At 25.1% G+C, this 10898-nt stretch overlaps 1 protein-coding gene across 1 annotated transcript in view; it reads right to left on the reverse strand.

Moving 5' to 3' along the window:
• Positions 1 to 9992, reverse strand: part of LOC136972647 (uncharacterized) — a 38422-nt gene extending 28430 nt beyond the window's left edge. The window contains exon 1 of the mRNA XM_067267248.1: positions 9929 to 9992. The gene's annotated coding sequence lies outside the window, so the exon portion shown is untranslated. The remainder of the gene's footprint in view (positions 1 to 9928) is intronic.
• Between the last annotated feature and the right edge of the window lie 906 nt (positions 9993 to 10898).

Consider the following 10898-nt stretch of genomic DNA (forward strand, 5'->3'; position numbering starts at 1 on the left):
TATGTTAATCACAATTATAACCATGTTTTCAACTTGAAAAATCGACAATTATCGAAATCATGTTCGATAAAAGCATTTAATATTAACAGCAAAATAAATTTAGTGATACTATAAACAAATTTAAATGGTCTTTTCTTTAAAGTAGAGTAGGCTTTTATTTTAATTTAAAAACTAAAATTATATTTGAATCCGTGAAAAAATTGTGTAATTAAAAAGTCTGTTACATAGATTTGAAAGCTCGAGTAATTTTCAAGACTAGATATATGCCTACATTCTTTTGATATACTGTGTTTTAAAAACAGCCGTATATTCAATTAAATTCCCTAGGCTTATATTCTTGTTTAATTACTTATTAATTGATTTTCTTTATAGAGCATTTTACAATCCTTTTTATATTATGTAATTGCCATGAATATTCATTAGACAACATTTATTTAAATGTTAAACTCATATAAATAATTTATAAAAACTTCAATGAAAATTATAAATTAAGCCTCCAAGTTTTAATACTGTAATATAATAAAAGTTCGTATAAGAATAATAACTAATAATAAGAAAATTGCAAACGTGCAACTAGTTCCTAAAACTTCATGAACAAAACATGTGCTTGGCAAATGAAGAGAAAAATTCGCAGAGATAAAAAACGCTAGAAATGGGTAGAGAAAGAGAATGTAAATCTGTAAATCTATAGCAATCGCTAAGCATAGAAAGGTAGAGTACGTTAACTATCGAACCGTTATATCTTTTACTAAACGGCTCAATCGACACAACAACTGGATTTAGTCGTTAGATATCGTGCCGATGATCGACCAATTGAGATAAGAAGGGAGAGGGGAGAGGTAGCGAGGGAAAGAGCAATTAACTTCATTACCACATCCTTCTCTCTACTCGGCTAAATGGTAGCGATAATGGGCCTAAATCTGCTTTTCTCATTGTACAAACTGCAGTACCATCCAACACGTGTCTAGTAGGTCTGGAATGATCGTTTCACTGCAACGTTACCAAATAATACTCAGAAGCTGAACAGGAATCTCGTGAGGAAATTTAATGCCTTTAACTTTTGGGGATGTTACTTTACATTTAAAAAATCCAAAATCAGGAAAAAGAAAAAAAATACTGTTGCTTTAAATAATGTTCATTAAACATTTTATGTTATTGAGATACTGAAGATTGACTTAAATATATTGTTGTCGTATCTAAAAATTCTACCTTTGTTTATAAAACAATTTTATATTTTAAAATATATATATATATATTTGTATCTTAAAGCCTAAAAAGTTAATTAATATATGAAATATTTGAATTCTTTATAAAAAGTTACTTAATGTCGTAATATTATGTTTTAATTAATTTTTGTCTTTAAAACATTTCAAATAATAATAATAATAATAATAATAATAATAATTTGATTTTCTGTTTCAAGAAATCAAAGAAAAACAATACAAATTTTGCAAAAATTCGACGTAATTCGGATTATGGAAATCTTAAGAGCAGCAAAGAGAGTAAGCATTTTTGAATTTTACACACGATAAAATTTGAATTTTTGATGAAGCAATTTAAAAAATGAAATTGTTTCATCAAATTTAAATGTGAAAATATCAAATTAAAATATTTTGAGAGGGCTATTCATCAAAATTTAAAATTGGATATAAACTATGATCAAATCTTAATTGGTGTAAATATAGTCTTGTAAAATCATAGCATTCAATGGTGATAGTACATATAACAATTAGGCCTATATAATTCCGTACTATTGAGGCATAAAAATAAATAAATAAATAACATAAAATTAACAAAAAATTAATTAAAATATTAAAAAAATAATTTATAACAATATAAAATGCTTATACAATAATGAGATATAAAGATTAGAGTACTTTAATTTTTAAGTATGAAATTTAGCAACTCTATAAAACACAAATATTCATTATTTTAATATAAAGTATACCTAATAAGTGCTGAAAAACCTAAATATTAAAACTATATATAATATATAGAAATCTGATAATTAACTTCTCCTCTACTATTCCCCGTAAATTTTAATTAATGGAGAACTTTAAGCTTTAAACAGAAACTTAATTATGAAGCAAAAATTAAAATCGAAATATAATTTTGTGATTTTTAATTACTTTAACTAAAATTATTAAACGAAACTAAAAATATTCACGAAATTTAAAAATTCAATATTTAAAAAGAAGAAATTACAGTTATTAAGAAACATTTTTATTGTTAATGACTATTTATACTATCGTTTTATCGTTATTATCCATTTACTCATTGAGAAGTTAAGCTTATAAGAATAATAATAATAAGAACTATAAATACTACTCGAACATATACTGCTATTTTTCTATAACACTCTAAATGCAAATCATTCAAAACTTATAAGAGTGTAATTAAAAAATAATAAATTTTATTTTCCTAAACAAGACAAGTAATTGTAGAATGTTTACGCAGAAAAGGCGTTTAACTCGCTTAAAATTGAAACGTTTTTACGACAAAATAACAGATTTTTACGTAACAAATATCTGAAGATTCTGGGAATTTTCATTAGCAGAATGCAAATTATTTAAAAATAAATAATGCTAAGTAAGGACATCTGTATGAGTTGCTGGAGACACCTGTCAAGAGAAGGGTGTTTCGCTAAAGACCGTTATTTAAACCAACACGAGTTAAGGTGGAGAAAGCATCATTCTTTTCAATGGCCTTGTACTCAGCTTCGACGTTTAACCTTGTCGCCCTAGATTATTGAAGTAGGCAGAACACCTTATTATACAATTCCTAGCGATTACAAAATATATCCTCAATATTTTACATATTGTGGCATTCTTTCATTAAAACGTTACAATCTGTCGAAACGTCAAAGTATTGCTTTTTTTCCAATATAGAAACTTTCTTAAACAACAAAAAACGTATTGTTATTATTTTAATCAACATGTAAGTGTATTTTGATAGTGTTAACTCTAGATTTTGATTAATATATCTATTATATATGTGTTAAAAAAAAAGCGAAGAAGGAAGAGAAAGATATAGATGTTAATAAACTTTCAGAAATACTTTATTATAGTTAGACACAAAAATATTATAATAAAGAAATATAATAGCTTAAGCTATAAATAATAGCAATATATAAATAATAAAAGAAATATAATAGCAAAAGCTATAAATGATTATAATGAATTCTTATAATGACAGACGTTTTGTTTTTAATATGAAAGATTTTTTCGACTTTAATCAAAGTTTTCAGATCATACATGATATAACTACGTGTGTCCATTACTGTAATTTATTCATAATACTGACTTAATTTATATAGGCGTAATGGTTTAGTAATGAGCTTATTTACTTAACAATATATATAAAAAGGAATGATATAAGTTTATTTAGAATTTCCAACTGAATAAAAATTATAAAATAATAAATTTCTTCCAATTTCAAAAATGGATTAACCAAATAAATTTTTTGCAGTATTAAGCTATTATATTCACTTACAAATGAATAAGTCAGTATTTTACATATAAAGTAATTTTTATATTTATAAACATTTTAGAATGAGTTTTTGTTATTTTTTAAAGCAAAAGAAACTTTTATTGATAATATCTGAAAGATAAAAAAGTTTCATTTTTGTCCTATAAATGAATAGATTTTAAATTGTCATACAAAAATCAAATTAAAAAATTCCTACAAAGTTTCAAACGTAAATATTTTTTAAAATTTTCACAAAAAACAATACTCAAAAGTAATGCGAAGTTAACTTTTGAGATAAATTTACCTTGGTTAAACTTAGATTATCAAAATGCAAGAATATAAATAAATTCTCTAAGATATATTTTAATGTAATAAAATTATCAAAATTAATTATAATTATATAAAGAAAAATTTGATAAAAAGAATTAAATAATTAAATTTCATAATTTTAGCAAAGACCGTACGAAATTCAAAATAATATATATATATATATATAAGTTAATCGAATTAAATAGTTTAAAACTATAATTAAGACAGTTTTAATTGAATTTATTTTCAGGAAAAAATAATTTCGAGCGAAATTCAATCAAAGCTTATATTAATAATAATTAACCAAATTTAAAAATAAATAGGATTTTTATCTAACTCTATTAAAATAGCGATTAAATTACAGATATTTAAAATATTAGTGTTTCTTGACACAATTAATAGATTAATTTAATTTAATCTTTTAAGAATAGCATTTATAATTTGATTTTTAAATAATTAGAAAAAAAATCACTTTTGGAGTTAGAGAAAATTCGTTTTTTTTGATCAGAAACATCTGCCACGAGCAACAGGAGTGAAGCTACACCCACATCATCGCAGTTCCTTAATATGCAAAGAACCCACATTGGGCACCATGTCTGCCACGTGCCTGGCTCGTGCTGTTTCTCTGAAACTGTCACAAGACAATCGGATGAGGGTGAGCGTCAGGCGTCTCACCTGCTTGACTCACCTGTCTAGAAAACAGGAAACGTACCAAAGTCTGGTTTCGACTGATGATGAGCTTCTGAAAAATTAATCTTACTGACAGTTGCTCTCGATGTTGTTTTTCTAGTTACGTAAACTTAAATTTGTTAGTTTATTTAGTTTAAATTAATTTACAATTGAGTAGCTATTTAAAATTAATCTTAAAAAATAAAATATTTTTTTCATTTTTTTCAGTTCTATGTATTAGGTTAAAAAACGGAGCTGAAAAATCTAAATATTAGATTTTTTGCTTCGAGTATTTTTTTTTTTTATAGATAAGAATAAAATCTCGGGGGAGAACCTATAAAGAAAAGCTATTGACAGCATTAGTATAAATGTATGTGAGAGATGTACGAACAAAAAAAGGGTGAGTAGGGGAGGAAAGAGAGAGGATGCGGGTTCGAAAGCACACCTGTCTCCACTCGATGATGCTAAGATAGCATCTCCCGTTACGGCTTTGCTTTCAATAATATTCACCACATATCGACCTTTCTTTATGCCTCATCTAATCGTTTTACGACATCGACATGAATTTTGATAGGAAAGTTTAGATATTTTTCTATTATAAATATTATAATATAAATGTTTCCTCGATAAATAAATTATATGCAAAGTGAAAAGTTCACATGGATAAGTTACCAATTATCGAAATTTGCTTATTATAGTTATCTTATAATTCGAATTCTTTGAATAATACGAATTATTGTATGTAATATTACTGTATGTAGAGAATGCATTTTTATTTATTTTATAAAAGAAATTCAATAACAATTTGCATATTTTAATTAAAGCAATTATGAAATTTTATAACTTTGAATAATATGCTTTACAGTACTTTGTGATTTTTAAAAATTATCCTAAGCTGACTTAAACCATAAAAATTATATTAATTATTTCTTTTATCTACCTAATTTACACATAGGAAACGTACAGTATATTATATTAGATTATGCTAAATTTTTAGATTTTTAAATGAATGCAATGTATTTTAATTCGTTAAAACAACTTTTTGCTTCCAAAATAATTCTTTAGTATATTAAAATTTTGTAATATAGCATCTTTTAAATATTTATTTGGAGGAAGTGTTCCGATGTAAAGTTTATTTGAATAAATATTCAGATTCGTATATGGAAAGTCGGATACTTACAACAAAATTTTACGTAACTTACACATAAATGAAATAAAATTTATAACTGCACTAACATATATACATATAATTCTTATGACTATATCTATTCCTGTATTTAATATAAATATTCCGCTAAAAATATATTCTCAATAAAAGCGTTTTATAAGTAGTAACGCTAAAATTTATTAGAATTGTAAGCAAAAACGTTTAAACTGAATATATTAAATAATAAATTAATTAATCTCGAAGATAATTTCGGATTGTGTGAAAATAATTTAAAATTTAAAGATTAGACAATCTCCCACTCAAGCTATCGTTCTCCCTAAAGGGAATTTGGGTGTAGTCCCTACCTCGTAAAAATCTTGGTTCGAGTAATCGTAAATCACTAGTAGCAAATTACGTGTCAGCACTCGTCAAGCTAACTTCGACACTTTTCAGCGATTCTATCTAACTCGATTAATGCGAAATTCCTGCTGAAAACTATTTAACGATAAATATATCCTGAAAATCTACCAATTTAAATGAGAGAAAACAACATAATAAATTACTTTTTTTTTAAATGAATTTCTCATTATCTAACAAAAGAAACAGTTACTTTATTCATTTATGTTCTCAATAGTTTGTCCTAGAATTTCTTCGAAGATGAATCGTTAGATGATGATAACAATAAAGCACACTCCCTCTTCGGGGAGAAACAATGTGGGTTCATCATAAAACTGTGCCTCGGCAGATTTCTATTATCTAAACATTATCACTCTGCCCCTCATTAGACAAGCGTAAGACGACAGTCCTTGTTGGTCGTGAAACATCCAAGGTCAATACAGGCGTCGACTTTTCAAGCCACAACCAACGATACTTACACGTGCCAAATTAGAAATATATTACAAATCGAAGACACGCCTTTCCCTGTACAATTTACTTTATCAATTTTCTTGATCGTTATAAAAATGCAATATATATTTATTTATGTTATGAGAACTGCATTGAGAAAATTCGTGTAGAAAAATATGTAATTCAACGATAGTCGGTCGCCAGGCGTTGATGGTTAAAAAAATGGGAGAAAGAGGCGCACCTGTCCGTTAGGTATGGGAGGATTTAATGTAGTTGCATGCTCCCGGCCAAATGATAAAGTAATTGGTTTGTAGTTTGATATCGAAACTGGGCCAGACATTTCTTTTATAAGCGAAACTAAAGAAGATAAACTCAGAATTGACCAAACCGCAAAATTTGAGGATTTCAAATCTCATTCCCTAATTAAAATAATGTCATTTAATTCTAGTTTGATGATAATAATAATATTTAATTATTTTTTGATTGAAAGTCTCAATTGGCATTTTGACTAATCTTATTTAATGTAAATTTTTCCATAAAGATCAGTATTCGAAAACGTTCTTTATGGAATAAATAAATAAATAATAAATAAATAAATAAAAATTATTTTTATTATTTAAAGCTCATTTTTTCTTTGTTAAAATTTTGATTATTACTTTTTATATTTGATAAGTATGAAGGAAAAATTGGAGTATATAAGTAAAATTTAAACTTAATAAAAGTGAAAAATTATTTACATCATTTATTTAATTACAATTATCAAAATATTGTTATATTTTAAAAGTTATTAAAGATCTTTAAATACGGAGAAATTTAATTATTATCATTTTGGTATATATCACATATATCATTCGTCGAGAGGCGTATATTTAACAAACAAGCTCGTGCTTAGAACTTAAATGAGTGATGCCAACTAATTACTTCTTACTATACTCTTCAAAAATAAATAATTACTGTAAACTTCCACAAACTTTCCTTGTCCCACAGCTTCGGGCTATCTTGTCAGTAACTAAATAGACAGCAGGAATGTTATTCTCGTAGAATGGCCTTCGATTAACGAAGTGAATGATCACTTTACAATATATCTTAGAATTAGAAATTAAGACAAATGAGATTTTTTTTAATTTCTAAACAGAAAAATACAGAAACAAAAAGTTTTTACATTTTTTGTAACGATTAATTTAAAGATATAAATTATTCAAATTTTTATTCATGATTTTCGAGTTCGCTGTTGCATCATTACTTACATTAATCAAATGAGATGTTTAACTGTAAAATAAATGATTTATTTTTGAGGAACTTAAGCATAAGTAAGTACAAAATTTATAAATCAAGCAAGATCGCTCGTGATCTGAAAGCGAAATTTACTTTATTTATCATTATTATTAATTTTAATCAAGATAAAAACCATGCAAAATTCTTCTATGATAGATTATTACTTAAGTTGCAGTTCATTTATAGATTTTTGTAAATGATACGTTTTTGAATAAATTTATAAAAATAAAATTTAATTAATTAAATGAATAGAATGATTTTTATTTATATGAATAACCATATAAGTACATATAAAATATGTATTTATTTAGTATTGTTTCATTTAATTATTGTGTGTTATTTTACTCATTTTTATCTCTTCAGAATTTAATATTTTTTAATCTAATTATTTTTTATTACAAGATGTAATTCCTTCCAGAACTGTGATCAAATTAAAACGGTCATTTCATTCAATGAATCTAAATTATTTTCTTATTAAGCGTTATATCTACGTTATGTTAAAAAATTCAGATGTTTCATCTATCAGTACCGAGTTATGACCTGGTTTTATTTAACCGGGTGTGACAGCTTTTATTAATATTCTACTTTGACTTATTCTGCTAGAGATTAGTTAGTTAATCTGTTGTTGAAATATACATTTTACAAATATATTTTAAAACAAATTTTTCTATATTGTCCAGTTATGTTTTCTTGTAAAACTTTTTACTTTAAAATTTTAAACGCTATCTTCTAAATAAATATAGACTTTTGAAAAACTTGAATTTAAAATATTGCAGAGAGTCAATAGGCTGTACTTAAGTTGCACAAGTTTTTATTAATTTGATTTAACAAAGTACTCTAATTATCTAATCTCATATTAAAGTATACGTGTTTAGTAGTTTAAACGTTATTTATTATTATATTTATGAACCTAAATGTCAGAGAAATTCTAGATTTTAAACAGATAATTAAAATTTACGAATAAATCTGTACTTATAAATGATCTATAATTATAAATGTAATATATTAGTCTCTGCTTTAATCTAATTATAATTTTATCTGAATTTTTATAGTGTGATGACAATATTTCGACATGTTTATTAATTTTTCTATTAGAGACGAAATTATCTTCATGTCGACTACTTTCATAAGCTTTTTCTAACTTTAAAGAAGCATTAAAAATTAATTGAAATAACTAAGATCTTGGATTATTTTTTTAAGTTTAATTGAAATCTTAACTTAGTTTATATTAAAATCTATCAGTTATCTTAATCATAATTTAAATAATTAATATATTTATAAATATTTTAAATCTAGCAATTAAATATTTACTTAAAAGTGCTTAGTTTAATTTGAAATTATTTTTCTGTGATAAAAATCTCTTCATTTTTTAATAATGATTAAGCTTTTTGTATTAGTTTTATTACCAGTGGCTAAGTTAATAGAAATATAACGTTCTGAACGATTATTATTTAATTTCTAGTATTAATTTTTTTTAAATTAAGAAAAAATTAAAATTTTTAAATATAAAAATTACAAATTAAATATTTGGGTCAATTAACCTTGTTTTAAAACGATTAAATTTCGAAATTTCGTAACAAGTCATATGGGTAGTTATAGTTGATAAAGTAGTTTTTTTTATAATATTAACAATTTTGTTCCAATATTTAAAAAATAAACATTTATATATAGACACATTATCAAAGGCTTATTTTAAAATATGATATTATTTAATTTAAATTTATTTTAAAGTTTAACTAAAAAAGTATTAATTTTATGTATCATAAAGATAAATTATAGTAAAATTTAATAACAATAGTGTGACAATTTTTCTTTATTAGAATATTCGAAACATAATAAATTAAATTATAAAAATGTACGTACATAAATTATATAATAATAAATTGAATATAAACTACGTATTTCAATAATGAGAAAACAAAGCAGAAAAATCCCTGAAGAATTACTTCACAGTATCAATGTGGGCTTTAATGAGAAGATTACTTTAAAGGGGATTTCCATTTTTTTAACTCTATCAAATTAAACGAATAAAGCATATTTAAATGATTATACATAAATATTTTGAAATGATATTAATTAAATGTTTGAGTCATTCACGAAATAGGCAGCATTCAAGTAAAGAATCAACGCAAAATTTATTTTAAAAGCTTTCTTCTAACTCAAATTTTGAAGTTAAGTCTACGAGATTCAATTGATAAAGTATGAACTACTCACCTGTATTATTATCACGGTTGGTTTCTATTTTCCCAACTAAGCAAAACTTATCGCAACTATTTACTTGGTTCCGTTTCATTTCTTCTCCGGTATTTAAACTCCATCTTTTCCTCCCTCTTCCAACCAATAGTAGGCAACCTCATCGGACACCGACCGAATACTCACGCCCTATTAGCTAACGTATCGACCAATACCAGAGCCATATTCGCTACGTGACTGACAATCTCCCATATCACTTACCTATCGGCGTGCGACATCTTAATTAAGTGATGTTCGTCGCAAATAGGTTTTCTACAGGTTAACTTCTGTTTAAAATAAAAAAAAATGTTTTAAAAAATGTTAAAAATTTTTTTGAAAAATATAGAAAAGCCTCACTTACCGCTAAATCGGTTATGATTCTTGCGCAATGGTGAATAAAGCAATTAATTTGAGTTGGGAGGAGGTGCGAGGGAAATTTTTTTCATCCGTCCTTGGGTTGGCCACTATGTGGGTGTTTGGCATGCTGTACTTGCATCTTCATAACTTCTTCAGACTCCATTATACAAACGATATGTGAATCTATATCTTATTCGCGTTAAAAGTCCGAATCGTATTCTGAGGATTTATTCCACCCGCACCAATAAGAAAATTTTGCTTCTCTCTTTCTCTTTTTCACTCTTTCACTTATATTATTTTTGAATGGAATCTTTGCCCGAGTGAAATCGAGCTGTAAAATATTTTTGAAATAATTTCTTTTGATTATTAAATTATATATAAAAAATTTTAATTAAAAATATTTGAATATTTTATTCAAAATATTTTAGTTAAAACAACTAAAAATAATTGATATATTATATCAGTTAATATCTCAGATATATATTTAAAATGATAACAAAAATTGTTGTTTGTATTATTCATTAAATTAGTCGTTGCACAATTATTGAATATCTTTCTTAATTAATTGTTTAGATTAATTTAGAATCATCATTGA

The sequence above is a fragment of the Centruroides vittatus genome, unplaced genomic scaffold, assembly GCF_030686945.1.
Source record: "Centruroides vittatus isolate TY-2023 unplaced genomic scaffold, ASM3068694v2 contig_299, whole genome shotgun sequence".
Lineage (NCBI taxonomy): Eukaryota > Metazoa > Arthropoda > Arachnida > Scorpiones > Buthidae > Centruroides > Centruroides vittatus.